Here is a 20955-nt window from a genome sequence, read left to right as displayed (position 1 = left end):
CTCTCTGGGGGCGGAGTTGTAAATAAAAGGAAAAGCAACACAACACACATACACATCTGGTCCAACATTTTGTACAGCAAATTTCAGCCCAATGTGATTTAAAACAATGTGAGTTAAAAACCTCTTAAAATTTGGGTTTTTAATGGAAACGCTGACAGGCTCTTAATTATAGCAGCCCTGCCAGACACTGCTATAATGAAATAGTTGTGCTTTCATTACTATAGAGGCACTATAGTTAAGGGTCTGTCAGTGTTTCTATTATAAACCCCAAGTTTAAGAGGTTTATAACTTGGGCTATTTAAATGGCACTGGGTGGAATTCAAGTTATCAGTCCAGATGTGAAGTTGTATTGTAAAAGACAGAATAACTCAGCTGAGGAATCTTTTAGAGATCTCTCTCTCTCTCTCTCTCTCTCTCTCTCTCTCCCTCTCTCTCTCTCTTTCCTTCCCTTTCTCCCTTCCTTTCTAAGAAAACATCACAGAAATGATTTTTAATAGTTTCAGATGGTCTTATTGCCAACTTCTAGCTATGACTTCACTGTCTAAAAGGAAATTTTATAGGCAGTTCAGTTAGCCCTTTATTTGGACAAGTACTCTTTGCCATTATTATAGGTGCTTATTATTTTATTATCCTGGAAAAAAAAATATATATATATAGAGAGAGAGACAACTGAAAACATCAAGACTATATGTCAAGATATGTTACAACCTCATATTCATACACTGAGGTATGTATACATTTGATGTTACATTCTGATGAAAATGTAAAACTTTACTGAAAAGGAGAAATAAAACACCTCAGATCTTCTTTTATCTTACTAACACTGTGGTAAAAATAAAAGAGGTATTAACATCTTACACGTATTTCAGAAAGTTGTAGCTTTCCTTGTACCACTTGGTTTGTTCAGAAAGCCACAACAAACATGGTGCAGTCAGCACTGAACTAACCAAGGACTGTACACAAACACCATATATTTCTCTGCTTGATTTTGACTGTTGACAGATTGATGAAGAATTTCCCTTAGGTTATCTAATGGACCAGATTTTTAAAATATGTTCTATTAACCTGGTCTACCACCACCATAATATGTAATTAATGACAATGTAGCTGATGCTGATTCTATCATAAGGAAAACAGAGTGGTGCGGGTAATGATGGTGGTGGTGTTGATGGTGGTGATGATGGTGGTGGGGGTGATGACAGTGGAGGTTATGATGGTGGTGATGATGGTAGTGGTGATGGTGGTGATGGTGGGGGTAGGAGATGAGGGTGACGGTGGTTTCTCTAGTTAACATGTCCATCAGAGGGGAGTAGAAATAGGATGAAACATGACGATAAAAGGCTCAAACCCTTGCTTCTCCAACTCTGTTTGCTTTAGAAAAGCAATTCCATAAAGATCAGGTGGTAGAAGAGTTAAAATGAAGTTTTCAAACGCATGTTGCTCTGTGAGCTTCTCTCACACACGCCAAGATGTGGCCTTAGCTGGGTGCTGTTGGCAGGCCCTAAGGTCACCGACTTCATACAGAAGGACCCACCAAGAACTGTGTGCAGCCATGTCTACGTTTAGAAACCTTTTCACTTCTAGAAGAACAGTTCCTGTTCTCTGTTCTCTCTTACTGAAATCAGACCACCAAATCAAGCCATCAAGTGCCAAACCGACTTGATAATTCTCACTTCACAATAGCTTTAGTTGGTCTCCTCTGAAATTAAGTATGTGACAAAAGAGAAGTAGTCATCAAAACATGTCACCAGGCTCAAGTTCCTTCTCTGCCAGTTTCTCATAAACCCCACGAATATCCAGACCCACAAACACTCCAGATGCATGCCAATCATTCACAGAGATCACTGAATAGCTGGGGCCATTCTGGTCCCTTTTCCAGAAATAAAGACACGTTTTTTTTCCTGATCGTTAAGCATCGGTATTTTTTTTTCCTGCCAAATTCAGCAAATGGAACCTTTTAGGTAGAAAATACCTATTTCTATTTCATCTTTCTTTAGCAGTATGGTAGAGGATAAATGTCTCTAGTCTCACATTTCTGGTTGTATACAATTTGCCTGTTTTCTCTCTCTTTCTCTTAAAAACAAAAAATCTTTTGCATAAGGTCAGCTAACTAAGCCTCCAGGTTCCTATAAAATGGAGAATCTGGTCCTAAGAATTTTTATTCTTTCTTTCTTTATGGAGCACTGCACTGAGCAGACATGAGATGTGGTTCGTGCTCTGAGATGGCTTTTATTTTTAAGGCACTAGGATACACACACACAGGCACAAGACTTTATGTCACAAAGTTCACGAGCTACACATGCGAAAGCCATATAGACGCACGCTATTATCCTTGCTTTGTATAGCCCTGGCTTCACATTACTGATTTGAACAGTTCTAAGCCGTTAGCAAGGACCTATTTGAAGGAACACAGCTCTGGTCACTTCTGACTCCAGATTTTTACCAGAGTTTGGTTTCCCAGAAAATAGAATGGTAAATTAATGAAGTTTGATCATTGATACCTATGATAATCTTTTGTTTTCAGTGTTCATGATGTTATTAAGTAGCCTAACTAGTCACTTTAGAGAAATGAGCCTTCTGCACTACATTTATTTTGTAGACAATATTATAGACTATTTCTAGCATGCATTTGTGAATGTGTCATTTTTTTTTAAATGACATTGTTTCGCTTCCCTAACACATAGTAGGCATTGAATATGTTTGTTGAGTCAAGGAATGAATTCCACAAATGTATTTTCAGTTGCTGCTGCAGGTGAAAAAAACATAGGTATTTGTTTCTATTCACTAATAAATTAAATATGCATACAGTGAAAAATTATATTATTTCACTTTTTAAATAGTTAAGTATAGGCCATTTGCACTGTTATGTAACCTAAACATTATAAACTGCAAGCCCATTTGCATCAGGTAAAAACAATTGCATGTCTTTCTGTGTACATATAATAACATGTCATAAAAGCCACCGCCTGACTCAAGTCCTGGGTTATCAGTGCTTATAGGGCAGAGCTTCTGTCATTTACATCTTTTTCCCCACTCAGCACAGAGTAGGACCCTAGGAAAATGTCTCATGTGTGAATAAAAACTTATAAAATAGACCACTTAGGTTCCCAGAAACTTCAAATTTCTATCTATCATAGATAAAATGTTCTTTCTATTGTTCTCAATTCTCAGATTTTGAAATGCAATAAAATATTCAAGGAGCCAAAATCCAAGTGCATTGTAACAGAATAACTCTGAGAGATTAATTCTGGAGCCTGATTATCCCAATACTACCTTCTTTAAATATCAAGGCCTGTTCTAGCTGGTTCTAATTTAAAAGAGACAAGGCTCACAGATCCTTACATTGGCAATTGACCTCCCACCCATCCCCAAACAGCGATTTTTGTAGCTTTGCTTAGGCAATAAGGGAAATATCAGTAAGTGTTCTTCAAATATGGTGGGGAAAGAATCATGGCTATTTCTTCTCAAAATATTCAATCATGAACTCCCAGCTTAATTAGTAGGAGAAAACACAAGATTAGTGGAATTTTTAAAATAAACTTGGTTTCTGACTATAAATGTACGAGAGGGAAAGGCATATAAATTAATTATTTGAATATTAAGCATATAAAGGGGTTTTGCTAAATAGTGTAGATCTTTTGGGCATGTTAATTTAAAGATTCTAGAAAGTTTAAAATATGTTCATTTTAAAACTTGTTTTACAGGAAGTCAGCTCTCATTAATGGGAACTTGCAACTCTCAGTTTTTTACTTTTATTTTAGCATAAATAAATCAAACTGAAAAGCAGCCTGAAACCAAAAAGGAACTAGTTTAAACAAAAAATATATATATATGACTTTAGCTTTAGTAATTCCAAGCTGGATTGTTTTATTTCCACTAATGTTCATATTTAAGTGTTTCAATCTCTTGAAATTAATGTGACAAAGAGAAATGTTTAAATGCTGAGCCCAGGCTTGTGTTTTCAGTGATTTTACCCTCAGTAATATTGACATGATATCTCATTTTTAAAAACGTTTTAAAATTAATACGTTTCTGACAATGGCAAAAAGTTGTGATTCATTACTTCCAATTTTTAAATATTTTAAAAGAAAGAAGATTTCACTATGGGAGTTGAAAGGGACAAAAGTGCCCCTGATTTTAGTTGGTATCTTTTCTTCAGTTTTTAGGGACAAGAGATTGACCAGCCGCAAGGAAATAAATATTAATCAGGAAGAACATACTTTTTCAACATAATACAAAATGCCTAAACGTTGTGGATAAACTTGCACTGAAATAAAAAGATGATGGTTGTAATTATTTTAATGAGAATTTCCCTGGCCAGAATAACAAACAGATATATTGCCTAATGTTAACACTAAAAGGTAGTACATAAGTATACATACTACTGTGGTGACTAACGTGTCATAAGAGAATCCTTCTGCTCACAGTTTGGGCATTTATATCACCACATACTATTGATAGCACCTATTATTTTTACTACATGGTGTCTTTATCGTGTAAAGTCTAATTTCAGGAAAAATTATTTTCATCCCCTTGATTTTGATAGGCATTTCTACAGAAAGGATGGGATACCGAGAAAGTTATATATTGTGGAATTCCATCATGTGGAATAAGGATGTTTGCCGATGATTATTGATAACAATTCCATGAGCACTGTACGCTGGCCTTCTAAGAGCAAAGGAAAATAAGTACAAAAGTGATAAAATAAGAATGGGGTTTTGATGAAGATACGTGGAAACTGGATGACTCAGAATTAAAGCTTCAGCCCCCATATTCCTGCATTCAGGTATTGTCAACTGAAGAGTGTATGAAATCTCTTGCTGAACTTAAACTCTGATGCAATATCACATTAACTGTACCTTGGTCCTGAGGTGGAGTAAGATTAGATTTTTCTGGGTGTAATTTCAATTATGATGCTTACTTTGGTGGAATGCTTTTCAACAGAGCTAGCAGAGTAACAGAAATCTGGCATCCAGAACCAAACAAGCCAGAGTGTCTGGCCTGTGTACAGTTTCCACAAAGAAGGTCAAGAAGGGCTGAAAGAGAAGGTGTATCAAAGGTATCCTTGGAACTCAGAGCCAATAAAAATGAAACTATTCTCTTCTGAGACCTAATTAACTTTTATATCCAAGGCTACACTGCACATTTGTTCATTGCTTATGAGTAGAACTAAAAAAATATATGTGCCATGGAGCTAGGCTTTTAAATGATCTATTGGGTGGCTTTTCCATGTCTGCAAGGAATTTTCTGTTCTTTGGAGGTATTCATTCAACGAATAAATAAGTCTATGCTAATTTTTTTCTCAAAATATTAAGTGTTTTCCTATATCTATTTTCAAGGAATCAGGGACTTAGTCCCTGAAACTTCCAAAATATTCCCTTCAAATCCTAGAACAAAACCAAAACAAAAAGTGTTCCAGAAACAAATTTCGTGCTACAGGCTTTGCAAGGATTAGTCTCCTATTAGAGTCACTGTTCCTACATGATCCTTTTTCATGTTTTAAAGGAGGATATATATTTTTCTGTTACCTTTCCTGACTGTAAAGCAATCACAGGAACCTGCAGGAGGCACCATAAATATGCAAATTTCTGAGAGATAACTGTTTTCAGTGGTTATGCCTCCAAGTAGTCGGGGAAACAGGAGAGCTGAAGCTTCCTACTTCCAAGTAATTCGTATGTTGGTAGTGCCCCCTGCTGCAATCACACGTTGTCCAAGAAAGGGAGAATAAAATTTGGAAGCATTTAGATCTGGTTAATATGTGAAATAAATGCCCACTACCCCTGCTCCAGGAACAGCCATACCTGAGTTCAGAGCTCCTCCTGCCAGTCACCAATTCACTTTAAATACTGTCCTCAGCCTAAAATGTGTAAGATTCACTTTCATCTCATAATCTTTAAATATGCAGTCTACATAGAGATACATTTTATGTCTCAAAAAACACAGTACACCAAGATTCCAACCAGCATTTTTAAAGAATGAAATATTTTAAGAATGTTCTAGAGGTTACCTAATGAAAATAAATTCTGAATTAGAAGAACACGGTCACCCCAATAAATTTAATAAAATAAAATTAAAAAAAAAAAAAAAAGAACAACACCATGCTACCCACTAGGACATGAAAGCTAGAAGGGAAAAGTTAAAGTGTTAACAGTGTGTGGAGCTATTATTCCATTCTAAATGGCTTTATTTATTAAAGGAAAATTTTGTGGGCCATTAGCTCATAGTGTGGACTGGACATTTTGATATTCAAAAATAAAATGAAATAAAATAAATAAATGAAACAACCAAGTTAGGAACATTGAAAAACTGATTGCCGTAGCTGTATAGTCACTCCATTACAGATTTTCATATTAAGACTTGGGGAAGGGGGTGGGTGTGATAGAACAGAATAACATGATACAATTCAGACCTGTGCCGGTCTATTGAATACATAATATGCATTTTTAAATTGCCTGAATATATATTCACATGACAGAATCTAATGGGTTTAGAAGGAGCCCTTGCTCTTGATCAAATCATAAAAACTGTTATAAACTTGTCTATCACATCAGATCACATACACTTCTATTAAAATGGTGTTTGTTTTGTTTAAATACTAGAGTTGGAATAGATAAAGGGAATTATACCTTTTTTAAAAAAAAGCTCAGTTAGGAATTAGAAACTCTAGATAGAGCCACCAAAGCAAGGCTTGATGACAGGGATACTCAACTTTTTCTGTTAGATACTCCCCAATCGTTCCAACTGTCCCAAGCTCCCCAGTTTTGCAATTTTTAAACATCAGTATCAGAAACGTAAACTCTCTCCTAGTGTAAACACCTCACAGTGGCGATGTACTGGAGTTTGAATTTCAACTTAGCTCTGTACCTCATTTTCATAGTCAGATCTTTTTCCATACTCAGCTAGAGCAAAGTAGAGGACTGAGGAAATTACCTATATAATTTTAGCAATGAGCCTGCCTTTATCTATATCATCCAGGAATCTTGTACCCTGTCTGTGGAACCCTGGCCTAAGAGCCCATGAGGAGAGAGAGGGAGAGGAACTGGTGGATATTAGTTACTGGGCAGAACTAATTAGAAATAGATCTCGATATTAAAGGTATCTATCCTTCCCTGACTCAGAACTTAAACAAGCTCCCATGACTCTATATGATGAGGAGAATTTTTAAGCCCCTGCTCTGAGTTTTATTGCCACAGAAGGTGAACTGTTAGAAAAAGAAAACCAGTGCATAAAACAGCAGTTGGGAATCGAAGCTCCTCTTTACCAGAACCCCTGCCATATATGTTCTGTCACTCACCTTCTAGACACTCAGTACAACCATTCAATCTATTGAATCAAGAGACTGTTTGATCTTATCAGCATCTGTGAGCTGACTGTCAACCTGCTTAGGCTGCATATTAAATCATCTATAGTAGCTGTATCAAGCTGGGATGATCTGTTAATTCTAAATTTATTAACCCTTGGAGTGTAGTCATCATGTTTAATCTAGTGTAGCCCGCATTTATTTTACAAGACTAAATCCTTCTTTAAGATATCACTATGCTGTAGGTTAAAAACAGCTAATATGGGTTTCATTATGATAATTGGGGGGAGAGACTGTCTGAAAAATGCTAGTGTGGCTACCCTAACAGACTATGTAGGTCTGGTCCCAGGCACTGTCCTAGCTTGGGGTTTGCCTGGAAGATGAAATTTTCTCCAGAAACAGTTCTGTCTCTATAAAGAATGCAAAACGAAAAAGAGGAGTGGGAAGAAGAGGGAAAGGAGGAAGGCCGCTGACAGATTTCCAGTGGTCCAAAGCCTGATGTCCATGGCAGTGTCAACCCCTAATGCAATGCCTGAGGAACACATGTCCAAAGGCACACACCTGGCAAAAGATACTAACAAAATTCTTTAAGTGAGTCAAACTTCTTGATCAATAAGGGTCACCTGTTTCTGGATTGAATTTTTTTTTTCACATATACTCCCCCCACCCACCAAAGAAGAATTCCAAGGCTGTCCTGCTAAAAAAGAGAAGGGGGGAATGTTCATTTAATATATTAATCTGGTTTTCAGACAAAAAAAAAATTAAAGATAGCCATCTCTTCTACTTGCCCATTACTGATGTTATCAACATATTCATAGCTTTTCTTTCAGACACAAACTGCTAGGCATGCTCCCTTTTTTGGCAACCACGTGCCTGATATCTCTCTAATGTAGCCTAATAACAATTTTAGCATTCAGATGAAGCGATTTCATTCTGTGACTGCCTTTTCTATTAGATTTGATTTTGAGAAGCCCCAGTGGGTGCCTTCGAGGCAGAGATCTATCTGTGAGGCTGCTACCGACTCAATAGCAGCCTGGGCTAACCTTGACCTTTCCCGAGACCCCGCTCCATCTGGTGCCAGCCTGCTTTCCACCAACCCCCCCCCCCTCCTTTCTTGCTTCATAGTCAACATTGATCAAGGCAGAACGGAGCGCCTCGTCTCCTGGAAGGGCTGGGCAGGCTCAGGAGGACAGCACATTTCAGTATATGGAAATGATCAAGCTTCTTATGCAATCATAAATCTACATAGGAGTCTTGTGATTTGATATTTCATTCACCTCCAAAGATTTTTTTTTCTCCCTCCCAACAGGGATTTATAAGCTCTGTAAGAGCTCCCGGACAACGGCTTTCCCCAACACCTGGAAATTATCAAGCTTGCTGCTTGCTGAATGATGCTAACAGCTCTAATGCTGCAAATTCATTTTTAACAACTCACTGGCTTTTATCTAGGATTTGTGTGTGTGTGAGTGTGTGTGTGTGTGAAAGAGAGAGAGAGAGAGAGCGCCTTTCTTTAAGAAAAATCTGCCAAAGGAACGGATAGTATCAAAGATACCAAAATCAAATCTGACTTGAATATCCTACATCTCCACACCCATCCCCATTATGTATGTGTAGATAGATAGATTTTTCTTTCTGTATTCTGTCCCCTTTCTTAATGGCTTAAGAGGGGAGAGATAAAGAAGAAGAGTGAAGAAAAAGAGAGGAGAAAGAAAGATGGAAAGATGCCAGAGAGAGGTAGCTGGATATAACACTTGAATGGAGCATGAAACCTACCTCTCCCCTCCCCAGGCCACATCCCTTCTTTCCCAAAGACCCACACAAATGTCTCTTCCACACCGCCCACTACAGTACACAGATGCCTCCTCTGCCTCACACACTCTCTTTCTTTCCTCCTCTTCTGTCTGTTTCAGGGGCTGGGTGTAAAGAGGCTGACTGAGGGGGAGTCACGTGGGCAGCCCGTGGGCAGCGGCGGCAGCAGCTCAAAAGAAATTGACTGACTGGCCGCTTGGGCGCATTTCAATATATGGAAATGACCAGAGGCTTCTGCAATAAATCAGCACTCAACACTTTGTCATTTTTCTAGTTCTGCTTCATTTTCCTATTTTCCTCTTCTCCTCACAGAAGCCTCATTTCTTGCATTTTACCCTGCTGAGTCTCTTCCCACCTCCAACCCCCACCCTCTCCAAATCTTGCCCCATCCATGCCAAAAGCCCCCCTCCCTTTTTGTTCTCTGGCTCCCCTGTAATTGGAAACATCCGGTCGACGATTCTTTTCTTTCCTTTTAAAATTTTTTTCCTAACAAAATCGGACAATGTTTGCTCTCGTGCCTCAGATTTCCTTCAACCAGAGGCGCCCGGGATGCGCTCACTTAATCCCCAGAACCGGTACCTCAAGCCCCTCGCGATGAAGAAAGAAGGAAAAGACCACCGTGCTTGTTTCACCTTTCCCTATACGAGCTCTCGCTCCCACCCTGTAGTTCCCTAAGCAAACTTAAAAGAATATCAGAAGCAACTTGTGCCATGAAATGCCCGGGGTAGCGCTGGGTGGGTAGCCAGAAGAAAAAGGAAGGGAATAGTGGGAATCTACGTGGGTTTGCAGGTTCCTTCTTTTCTTTTGCAGACCTTCTTGTGCCCTCCACCTAACCCTGCCCCTGTGCCTCGGGTCTCTTTTGAACCAAAGCTGCGCGTCCTCGCAATCTGCAATTACTCTGGACGTTTCTCAGGAGCTCAACGCAGCCTGAATTTCGTGGCGCGTGCAAAAGCGAAATTAACAAAACCCCATCTCCGCGCTGTTGGTTTTGTTTTTTCTTTCCTTAAGTTCGTTGCCGAAGCAAACATTACACTAGCTTCCTCCACTCTCTCTTCCAGCTCCTACTTGACATTTCTAATCTTTCAACTTGGGTGTCTCTCTTGTCTACTGGGCAGCCTCTCTTTTTTCTTTCGCTCGGATCTGGGAACAATAGGCATGTAAAGGGTCAGTGGGCATCACCCTATAAAGCTCAGAACCTAATTAATTTTATTAAAGGAGGATCTGTTTATGCAATATGACAGCCTGGGGGAATTAACCATTTGAGGAAGCAGACGCTGTTCAGACACCAGAGATTCCCTTCTCACATCATAAGCTTATACTTCCTGCCCCATTTGATCCTGAGCGGCACGGTGATCCGGGTCTGGTTTTTTGTTTGACCTTGTGAAGAGCTTGTCTAAATCCCGGGGTTCTGCACATTTGAAGAGACACCCAGAAAATCCATCTATTCCCATTGCCAGATGACAGTTGAAGTGCCCACCCATTCAGTTTGTTGCAGTGACAACTCAAAAGTTCTCACTATTGGCAATGGGGGTGAGGGGACCTCTCACACGTCCTACAGTGGATATTTGATATTCGGAAGCATTCTACTTGGAAATCACCTCTAATGAAATCCAACATGCTTTCTCAAGAGCAAAGGAAAATGCAACCGTTTTTTAAGTTATTATATTTTTTTATTTTTTCCTGCCACTCTGGTAATTTGAAATACATTTTTAATAACCTCCTGGAAAAAAAACAATTTAATAGTTCAGACATATTGTTCTTTGACTTAATATCTCTGTGTATTCCTTAATTGCCAAAACAAAGTTTATTGCATTTACAAGGGCTAACTTTATATCTCCTAGGAGTTCTAATGTCATAGTTTTTTGTTGTTGTTTTTTATCATCACCTTGGATTTTGTTCAACAGGGATCTAGAAATGTATAGCATATGTATAGAAATAGATATGATAAAATATTCAAGAGCTCTCCGAAGGAAAATGTGCTTGAAAATAACCCCCTCTTTTATGGAATTTGTTTTGATTTAGATCTATAGATAGTAAAAAGAATGAAAGAAACTGTGAATTACACTGAATATAAGATGTTTATCACTTTAATATTACACTTCCTAGCTTCCATATTACAGAGCTTTAGAATACTCCCCAAACTTCCAGATTGAAGCTCTGCCTTGTACTGTCTGAGGTTTGTCTGGAAAGACCTGCCAGCACATGCCAGCTAAAAATGAGTGTCAATTAATAATAATAAAAAAGCTCTCTTATTTCTACACTCATGTAATTTAACAGGTTTGCAGAAGAACATAGGATGACAACAGTTGTGAGAACATTCCAATATATGCAGTTCTAACAGCTTTCATTCTAAGACGCCAAACCTTCCTAAAATAGAATGGCTTAACATTTCTTTTTTATATTAAAAGTCCAATCTACACTTCACATAAAATGTTTTTTTATCACAAAAATATTTGTCTCTAACAAAATGCACTTTTTGTTCTACCAAAAAAGCAAACATCTTGAAACAGATTCTCCCAGCTTTTTACAGCTTCGCATTGCAATTTTCTGTACTATTTTCAACTGCCCCCTCCCCCATATGAGATACTTTGAACACAGGAATAAAAATAATTACAATTGAAATACTGAACTAGAATGCCCTGTTTCCCAATGTTGCTAACAAAATCCCTAATTCTTAAACTGCTCTCTGATGGAACTAGGCAAATTGGGGAACTTACACTGATATTTCTAAGTACAGTTTGTTGTTTTAAAAACATATTGTACTGATTAATACAAATGTGAAATAATTTGAGTTACAAATTTTGAACTACAAATCGCCATCTGCTCAAATGGGGGAAAACCAAAAATTGCCGAATATATTTCTCACCTCTTTTCTTCATGATAACATAAACAACATTCCTGAATAATTAAAAGAAGAAACCGACTACACTTAATGCATTTTTATAGTTCAACAACTGCTTGGTGAGTCCACCTTCTCAAATGTGCAATTATTTTTTTTTCTTAATTACTTACATATGTTCTATCAGAAGATTCAGGTTCTAGTGCTTTTCCTGTGTAATGTGCAAATCTGTTCAGCTCTGTCTGCTAGACTATCAGCCCCTAGATTGATGTGATAAAGCTGCAATGTGCAGTAACCCCAACTTGGTCGTAGGTGTCAATAACGTCAGAGACCTGTGGGAACACTCAGAGCATCCTCTGGGGATGGGGAGGAAATTTTAAAAATTTCCTTGAACCCACACTTGCAGGGAAAAGCACAACCCATCAAATAAATGCATAGATACAAAGAAATATGATAAACAACGTAGCTTATCATTTGTGGGAAAGAAAGTAGGTAGGTAGATCTTCCACCCATGGCTATGGACAGCAGTTGTTGATGGCCTGGCAAACAGGATCCAATGGAATACTCTATTCCACCAGCAGAAATAGTGAAAAATCGTCCAGGATGTACCAAGTTGTTGGTGTTCGAACAAGGCAGAGACTAAGCCAGGAATCACCAGTGCAAGGAATCTAACAGGAGATCCAATGCAGAGTTGAATGTACTGCTTTTTAAACCATATCCCTGGCTCAGGCGTTTCTGATAAGCCCATTGATTTTTAATCATCATAAGAATAAAGAATTCCAGTTCTATTCATTTAACCATAAAATTATATGATGCATCATTTTTTTTCTTTCCTTTTTAAAAAGCCTGGTGGTTCTCGGGGGACAAAAGCGCCCTGTTATTTAGAGAGACATTTGTACCATGATTAAAAAGCCAAAACTTCATAGGATGTGTCCGTATTGATCAGGCTGTGCCTTGGATAGAGAAGAGTGGGCCCAATCATGCCACACTCTCACGCCCACCACCATCCCAGTCCAGTTTCAGTACAAATAAAGGTCAGTGTGAATCTCCTGGTCCTGGGAAGGATGTGAAAGTTGCTTTCATTATGGTGGAATGGGGTAGAAGGGAATGAAGAACTGGCTGGGAAAATGCCTCTGGATGACCCTAAACATCAGCTGCTTTCATTCTCTTTCTACCCAAAGTGTAATTCTTTGAACATGGCACCTATTGCTTTGGTTTTGTTTTGCTTTTAATTCATAACCCATCTCTCCACTTTATAGAATATTGAATACTGTGTTTAATGTGAAATAGGCGGGCCCCTTATTTAAAGCCAATGTAATACCAGGTGTTTTTGAGTGTCTACCACACCCTACCACACCCAGACACCTGTATCAGGTGTGGAAGGGACTGAAGACAGGTTAAAAAAAGAGTTCTATGTCCCCATGTCCTCAATTAGTCCACAGTCCATGGGAGGGATTTAAACACATCTGGCTACAAAACAAGTCAGACTGGGGATAGGAAAAAAAGAAGAGATCAAGGAGGCACCCCAAAGCAAGAGATTTCTCAACTGCTTGGGAAGGATGAGTAGGGCTTTGCTAGGTGAGAAGATGTGGGAAGAACACTCAGGGTGGAAGAACTGGCCTGAGTCAAGACCAGGGCATGAGGGCTTTTACACCTGCAATGCGCCTGGTGTAGCTAAAGAATAGAATGGAGTGGCAGGAAGATGTCTGAAAAGAGAGTTTGGGGCAAGTTTGGGAAGGGCATCAAATGCCGTGCATCACAGTCTTGACCAAATTCTACGAGCAGTGAAAAACCATCTGAGGCTTTTGAGTGGGGAGTGGAGAGATGACATGCTCTTTGAAAAAAAAAAAAAATGAAACCTGGAGGCTATTTGGAAGACGACAGGAAGCGAGTTGTTCTCTGCCATTGAACCTATTTTTCTGTTCACCAATCTGAGAACAAGCCATCCATAAGCCAATGATGCAACTCGGACCCTACAAGGAATGCAACATTCATTGCTTTCTTCTTCATCACTGAAGACGATGCTACCAACAGTGATTTCTATTTACATGCACAGGATGCCTGACTTCCAGAATCTTCACATCTAAAAATGCGTTCTTTGAAAGCTTCTATATTTGAAATCTTTATGTCAAAGACTCTAATTTGCCTTTCCTTGTGTGAGTCCCAAAAGTTTTTCCCTCTAACCCTTATCCCTTCTCCTGACCCATTTTGCCAAAAAGAATCCCGCAAACTCATGAAGGAAGCCCCTCTTTCCTACTTCTAAGAATAGATACTTGAAGATATCTAAGCCTTCTAACCACACAATCGTACTTATTCAGCATCTACCATATGCACAGCCCTTTGCTGAATCCTCTAAGAAAATGAACCCAAACACAGATATTAAGAACACAAGGATGAAGATAATAATACATGAGTAATACAAGAATGAAATTATAAGTTTTTAAAAAAACCTAAAATCAAGTAACTGAAGAGTAGCAATTGTGATCTGTTAACTACTTGTATGATGATCTGGTTTTCTGCACAACCCTCCTAGTGCCGCAAAGCTAAGTTCTGTAAATTAAAAACCCTTTAAAATTAGATCCTATCTTTACAGTACTGGAGAGACCAATTTACGGAACTTTGACTAGAAGGCTTCACGGCTTTTGTTTTACTTCTCTAGTTCTACCCAGTAGAAAATAACAGTATGAAAAATGGGACACCATGCTGCATTTCAAATAGCCTTCTGCTAATTAGAAAATTACCCTGTATCATCATAAGGGTTGCCAGCATTGTTTTAATATGGGTCTGCTAATATTCCATTCTGAAGGCCCTAATTTAAAAATCTTGTATCTTGGCTGCGAAAATCACTGCAGGCTGAATCTTGTCAAACAGGAGGAGACTTTGTTTTCCAGTCCTGGACATAGTACCTAATGGTGTCATTTTAAAATGCCTGGAATGTGTGTGTGTGGAGGTGGGGGGAGAGACAAGAAAATTGTCTTTAAATGCTTTCCTTTCAGCACACCTTAGCTGTGATCTCAGATCAGAACTTAGCTCTCTTGAGAATGAAGACTGCTTTGACATTTTTTAGTGAGGAAAATCTCAAGTAACTCATATGAATTTCTCACGCAGGATTTAGCCAAAATATATGTATTTATATAAGATTTAAACAAAGTAGTGTCTATTGTAACATTTACTTATTATCTGTTTCCCTGCCAAATTATCTGGGTTTAAATTAAACCTACTCTCAATAAGAATGAGCAAACGGTGTGGATCCCAGTTATGGAAACACACATTTACACGTGTATTAGCAAATTGAGCATAATACATAGAAATATACAGTACGTCCACTTAAACTAACATCAAAAGTGAACATTTGAGGTCTGACTTTAGAAAAATGTTAAGAAAATCAGACTTATATCCTAATCCATTTTTAACTAATCCATTGTGACTTGGTATTATCTTTATATGGGTACTTCAAATTTCAGATAATAAAAGATTTCATTCATCTTACATATCACATATACCACAGTGTCAAGGCCAAACGCAAGAGAGTATACATGAGAAAGCATTCAGTTCAAACCCTAAAACGTCAGCTTTCACTTTATCTGTGTAGGTTATTATCTTAATGTAGAATGGTGTATGGATATTATTCAAAAGAAGTTGATACTTATAAAAAGCTATATCCCTTGGTAACAATTTAACACAGAAAATTAGTCGGTCTTTTTTTTTAATCCTTTTTTGCTAGCTGTACTTTCAAAAGTGTTATATTTAGGCAACTTCTATTTAAGTGTAAAAAATGATTAAGCCCTTGAGTTATTCTTATTTAAATTACAGACCCATAAGCATTGCTTTTCATCCTTGGCAAAAATTAAAAAGTATCAACTTAAAATTTAAACACATCTCCATCTAAGATACAAGTTTAATAGTTTACAGTCTGTGGCAATTTGAGTGTGATGACTACTTCTGAGCTCTGTAAGCATTCATTAGCTTAGTTTCCTCCCGTTAGTTTGCAATAAAAATAATATTTGCCATTTAGTAGGGGCTTTTCACCCTCAAAGTGCTTTTCAGGCATCAAGTGGTTTATTTATTAATAATCTATGTTTCTGCTTAATAAACTAGACTTCTATTTACAATCAAAGGGAAAATTAGAAAATGTTCTGAATGCAATAAGTAAAAGGAGTTGCTAACGGACTATCAAATTACATGTTTATTTTGCCCTGCCCATTATTTTTAAATAACTTTCTGCTAGCCAATTAAAAATTTCAAGGTCCTAGGCAATGAAATATAGGAGTCTGTTTCATGTCTGTTTGTTTTTCTGATTTGGGAGGAAGTAGGTTATTTTCAAAGTTTTTACCCCTCAATTTATTCATGCAAAAGGAAACTTGGTTTCAGATACTATAGATTAGACACCAAAGAGATTTCTTTTCACTTGTGTTTATAAGAACATATCAGGAGCTCTGTGCTGGAGGGGGGGAGCCTCCTGGAACTCCTGGGGAGTAAGCTCAGAGGCTCTTGGTTGGGTTCTATTCCAACCAGAGTAGGAACTGCAAGCAAGTATTTTATAAACCCAAGGCCTCCAGGACATTTGAGTTTTGCCTCTTGGGCTCTAGCTTCAGGGCGGTGGGTGGGTGTGGGCAGGGGTTAACACAGCCCCTCAGTAAGTGACCTCCACAGGGGAAATCAAATAAACTGGCCTGTGGTGATGTAGGAGTTTTAATGACATCCATAGTCTCAGACATAACGCACCTCTCATAGATCCTCACACTGTTTATCAAATTGACCTTCTCATCTCAAGATATGCTGTTCCCTCAAAATGAATGTTTAATTGAAACTTCTTATGCTTCTGTTTTGACTTTACCATCCAAAGTCCTTAGGAGGAATATCTAAAATGTTTGCAGGTTTCTGGAAAGTCCTTTGAGAAGACACAGCAAAAAATGACGTACAAACTGGTTTGCAAAGAGGATTAAATGGCTCACCATCCTGCAACTTAAATGTATAAATACAGGAAATATCAGACAGCACCAGCACATTAGGAAACAGGCTATACTCTAGCTGTGCTATCTCGTAAGCTTAGAGATCATTATGATAATAGGTTATTACTTTATGGGTGGTGATACTTCACAATTTTTATAGTACTTCCACATATATTCTCTTTTTCAATTAATCATACTTTCATCTCCACACTGATTTGGGCTTGTTTGCTCTCTATTATTATTTTTTTAATTTATTGGGGTGACAATTGTTAGTAAAATTACATAGATTTCAGGTGTACAATTCTGTATTACATCATCTATAAATCCCGTTGTGTGTTCACCACCCAGAGTCAGTTTTCCTTCCATCACCATATATTTGATCCCCCTTACCCTCATCTCCCACCCCCCACCCCCCTCACCCTCTGGTAACCACTAAACTATTGTCTGTGTCTACGAGTTGTTGATAAAGAAGTTGTGGTATATATACACAATGGAATATTATTCGGCGGTAAGAAAAGATGATACAGGAACATTTGTGACAACATGGATGGATCTTGAGAGTATGATGCTAAGCGAAATAAGTCAGACAGAAAAAGCAGTGAACCATATGATTTCACTGATATGTGGTATATAAACCAAAAACAACAAAAGAACAAGACAAACGAGAAACAAAATGCTCCCTATTATTTTTGTTGTGTTTTTTCTCACTGATAAAAATGGGGTAATGTAAACATCACCCTAGCATGTTTGCACAATGCTGCTTTGTTATAATTAAGTGTATTTTTCAAAGGTCTTTAAGCCAGTCGTAAAAATTTGCTCAGAGAGGTTTGGAATGTTAGGGTCTGATCTGGCAAGCAAATTCCTTCAAATACCGTAATAACCTGAATTTTTTTGTCATATAAAAATATACACACGGGAAACAAACTCTCCGAGAGGGTTTCTCTTTTACAAAGTGATTTGGTGTACCTCCCACTCCTAGTTCTGCAAAGAATGTGTTTAAAAGTTAATTCTGGTCCTTTTAAATGGTTGAACAGAAGCGCTTGAGGCAGAAATAAGCCTTGTGACTCACCTTCAGTTTAAAGGTGCTCATCTCTGCCTTCTGGGTGCCTTTATAACAACTTGTGCCAATCTTTGGCATCAGAAAGCAACTTTCCAGGGAGAAGGGAGGAGAGGATAGAGAGCCATCCCCGTCTCCTTGCAGATATGCCTCCTCTCTAATGCTGTCTGTGAAGGAGGCAGAGAAAACCAATTTGCAAAATCTCCATAGGCCGGACAGAAGAGGAGGTACCCCACCCAACAATTCCTTCTGACAGAACACCCAGGGAGACCTATCTCTTCTCACACTAAGACTTTAACTCACCTTTACCAGCCCTGTAGAAACAGAAGACTAAGTAGGCAAGAAGACTCACCTCTCTCCCTAAAAAGCCATTTGCTGTCTCATTCCTCATCTCTTTCCAAAAGCAGCATTCATAAAATAGAATTGCAAAGTTGGCTAGGAATGGGGAAAAAAATTGCAATTCAATTGCTTTTTTTACATATTGTAAAATAATGGCAATAAATTAAATAATCAAAATATTTAGCTGTGTAAACTGGCTTCTGCCACTTGTGCAGTTACTTCTTTTCATGAGGAAGGTTGCTTTACATACCAATAGGTGTTTTTAAAATTATCTCAATGTCTATTTAGACATGCTGCTCCAGGAAGGTCTTCTGTTTTTTTCAGATGAAATTAATATTTGCTAATAAAAGACCTGTCAGGACTTGGAAGTAAACATTCATTTATGTACCAAAAAGAATGGAACATTTCCAGTTTTCATTTGCACAGTGCCCCTCTGCCCTAATCAATAATCCAGCATGGTTGCAGCTTTGGCCACAGCCGGACATCAAGTTCAAGATGACAGAGAATGACCTCCTTGAACAAGAGGCATAGAATATTAAATTAATTTATTTTACCAGCCCTGTATGCTCCTGGCAAAAACAAAGACAGTGTGTTTGTTTTGGGACAGTGGGCTGGATTCTGCATTTACTCATAAAGTTGAAGGTGTTGGCTCTAAGAATGACTGTCAAGAGGTGATTGTACCATAACCCATGAGAATAAAGGGGGAGACTCCAGAGGAAAAACTCAGTCTCACACCTACTAAATTTTCATGTCTATTTCAGGCATAAATGGATTTTAAAATTTTGTGCCTTAAAAAAAAAAGTTTGGTGAACACAGCAGAAACTGCAGTGCTGATACATTTCAACATGGAGACATGGAAACTGCATGGAGACAGATCGGATTGTGGAGCCAATCTGGGCACACTTATGGTCAGAGTCCAAACCAAATACCAGTTGGGATTATCAGCCAGGAGCAGCACCCCAAAGGGGCCGGACCTCAAGTTCTCTTCCCAGGCTCTCTCTTCTGCGTTCCTTCCTCAGCAAGGCCCATGCAATAATTGAAAACAAAAAACAAAAAACTGAGATTCTGTAATACTTTTCAAGGATTACCAAGTCAATTACTGAGAGGGGAAAAAATAAAAGGGAAATACATAGTTGAGCATTGCAGACTAGGCCACATTCAATTCAAACAGCTCCCAGGAAGTTAAAATTCTCTCTATATGGTCAACAGTGGGTGCCTACACGGCGCTGGCAAGCCCACAGCAGTTTAAGGTAATATTTTGGTCAGCAGGAGTAGACCCCAAATGAACAGTGGTTTAAAACCTGGATTGTGAGAGGCAGACATGTGCCAAAATTAGAAAAGCATTCTCGGGCTATTATTTAACATTCTACATATGTGAGATACAGAATGAAAGAATGAGAATTATCTTAAAATCCCTGCTAAGGCAGGGCCTGCTTTCTCAAGGCAATCTCAAGCTTTAGTAGTTCAGACAGATTCTCTAGCTGACAATTAATATTAATGGGTAGATTTCACAATGTGGCATTATCACACGGGAGATGGGTGGGCACACCATCTGGGTTTTGGCAGGTATTAGATGTAATCAAAGGGATTACTTGGCTCAGGGAGAAATAGAAAACCTTGGGTTTGTTTAGTCTCTTTCCTCTTTTGTTTGGACGCAGCTCTAGGTGTGCTTAACTATTTTCCCCCTTGTCCTTTATTTGTGGTTGGGAACATCTCCAGGGAAAAAACCAAAACAAAACAAAACAAAAAGGGATGGGATAACCTGTAAAGATAGTTTGGATATGGAATCATGGCCCGTTTTCCCGTCTCACCAAAAATTCACCAAATATTTATTGAATGCCTACTATGGGCAAGGAGCCCTGCCAGGACACCTCAGTCAGCTTTAGCTCAAACAAGATGTGAGTGTTCATAGGTCTATTTCTGGATACCTTAGAATAGGCTAAAGGGCACACTAAATCTTCAAAGATAATACAAGATTTCTTGATTCACCTTTGCCCCCCTTCCCACCATTTATCTCCACCACCACCACCACCACCACCACCACCACCACCACCATACACATTATTTAAAAGATCAAAAGGGAACATCCACTTCAGATTTTAGAAAATAGTCACATAATTGACTGCCTATTGGAAACGTTCAGTAAACTAGACCAGGGAACCTAAACAAGTGTATACGTTTATTTTCAATAAAATTAAATGGAAGTTGTTGATTGGTTTACACTCTTGGAGGAGATAGGTGGTGAGGCAGTCTTGAGGTCCCAGAACCCTGCTGATTTCTCCTGCAGGTAACTTGTGACTTTTACATTTAACTATGCTCTGATGATGAGTGAGAAGTCAGCTTGCCATCTAAGACATTCTGGCAAATGAAGAAACATTTCTAATCCTCTGATTTCCCTATCCAGGGTTGTCTTGCATCCCACAGATACAGGCCTCCCTAACCCTCAACAATATTGTCTTTGCTTAATATGTATCACACGTTCAGGGAAGACAGCAGTGCCATAACCCTCCCCTCCACCACCCAGGGGTGCAGACCCAGGCCTCCTCTGAGCCTCCTCATAAGCACACAGAAATGCAGCAGAACCCAAATTCTGTCAAGGTTGTTTCTGGGTCTGATTGTCTTGTTCCAAGAATCCCTGCATGTGATGCGTGTATACTTA

The sequence above is a fragment of the Rhinolophus sinicus genome, chromosome 2 (genome assembly GCF_057876585.1).
Source record: "Rhinolophus sinicus isolate RSI-liver-muscle chromosome 2, RSI-T2T, whole genome shotgun sequence".
Taxonomy (NCBI): Eukaryota; Metazoa; Chordata; class Mammalia; order Chiroptera; family Rhinolophidae; genus Rhinolophus; species Rhinolophus sinicus.
Note: the sequence above shows the minus strand (reverse complement) of the source record.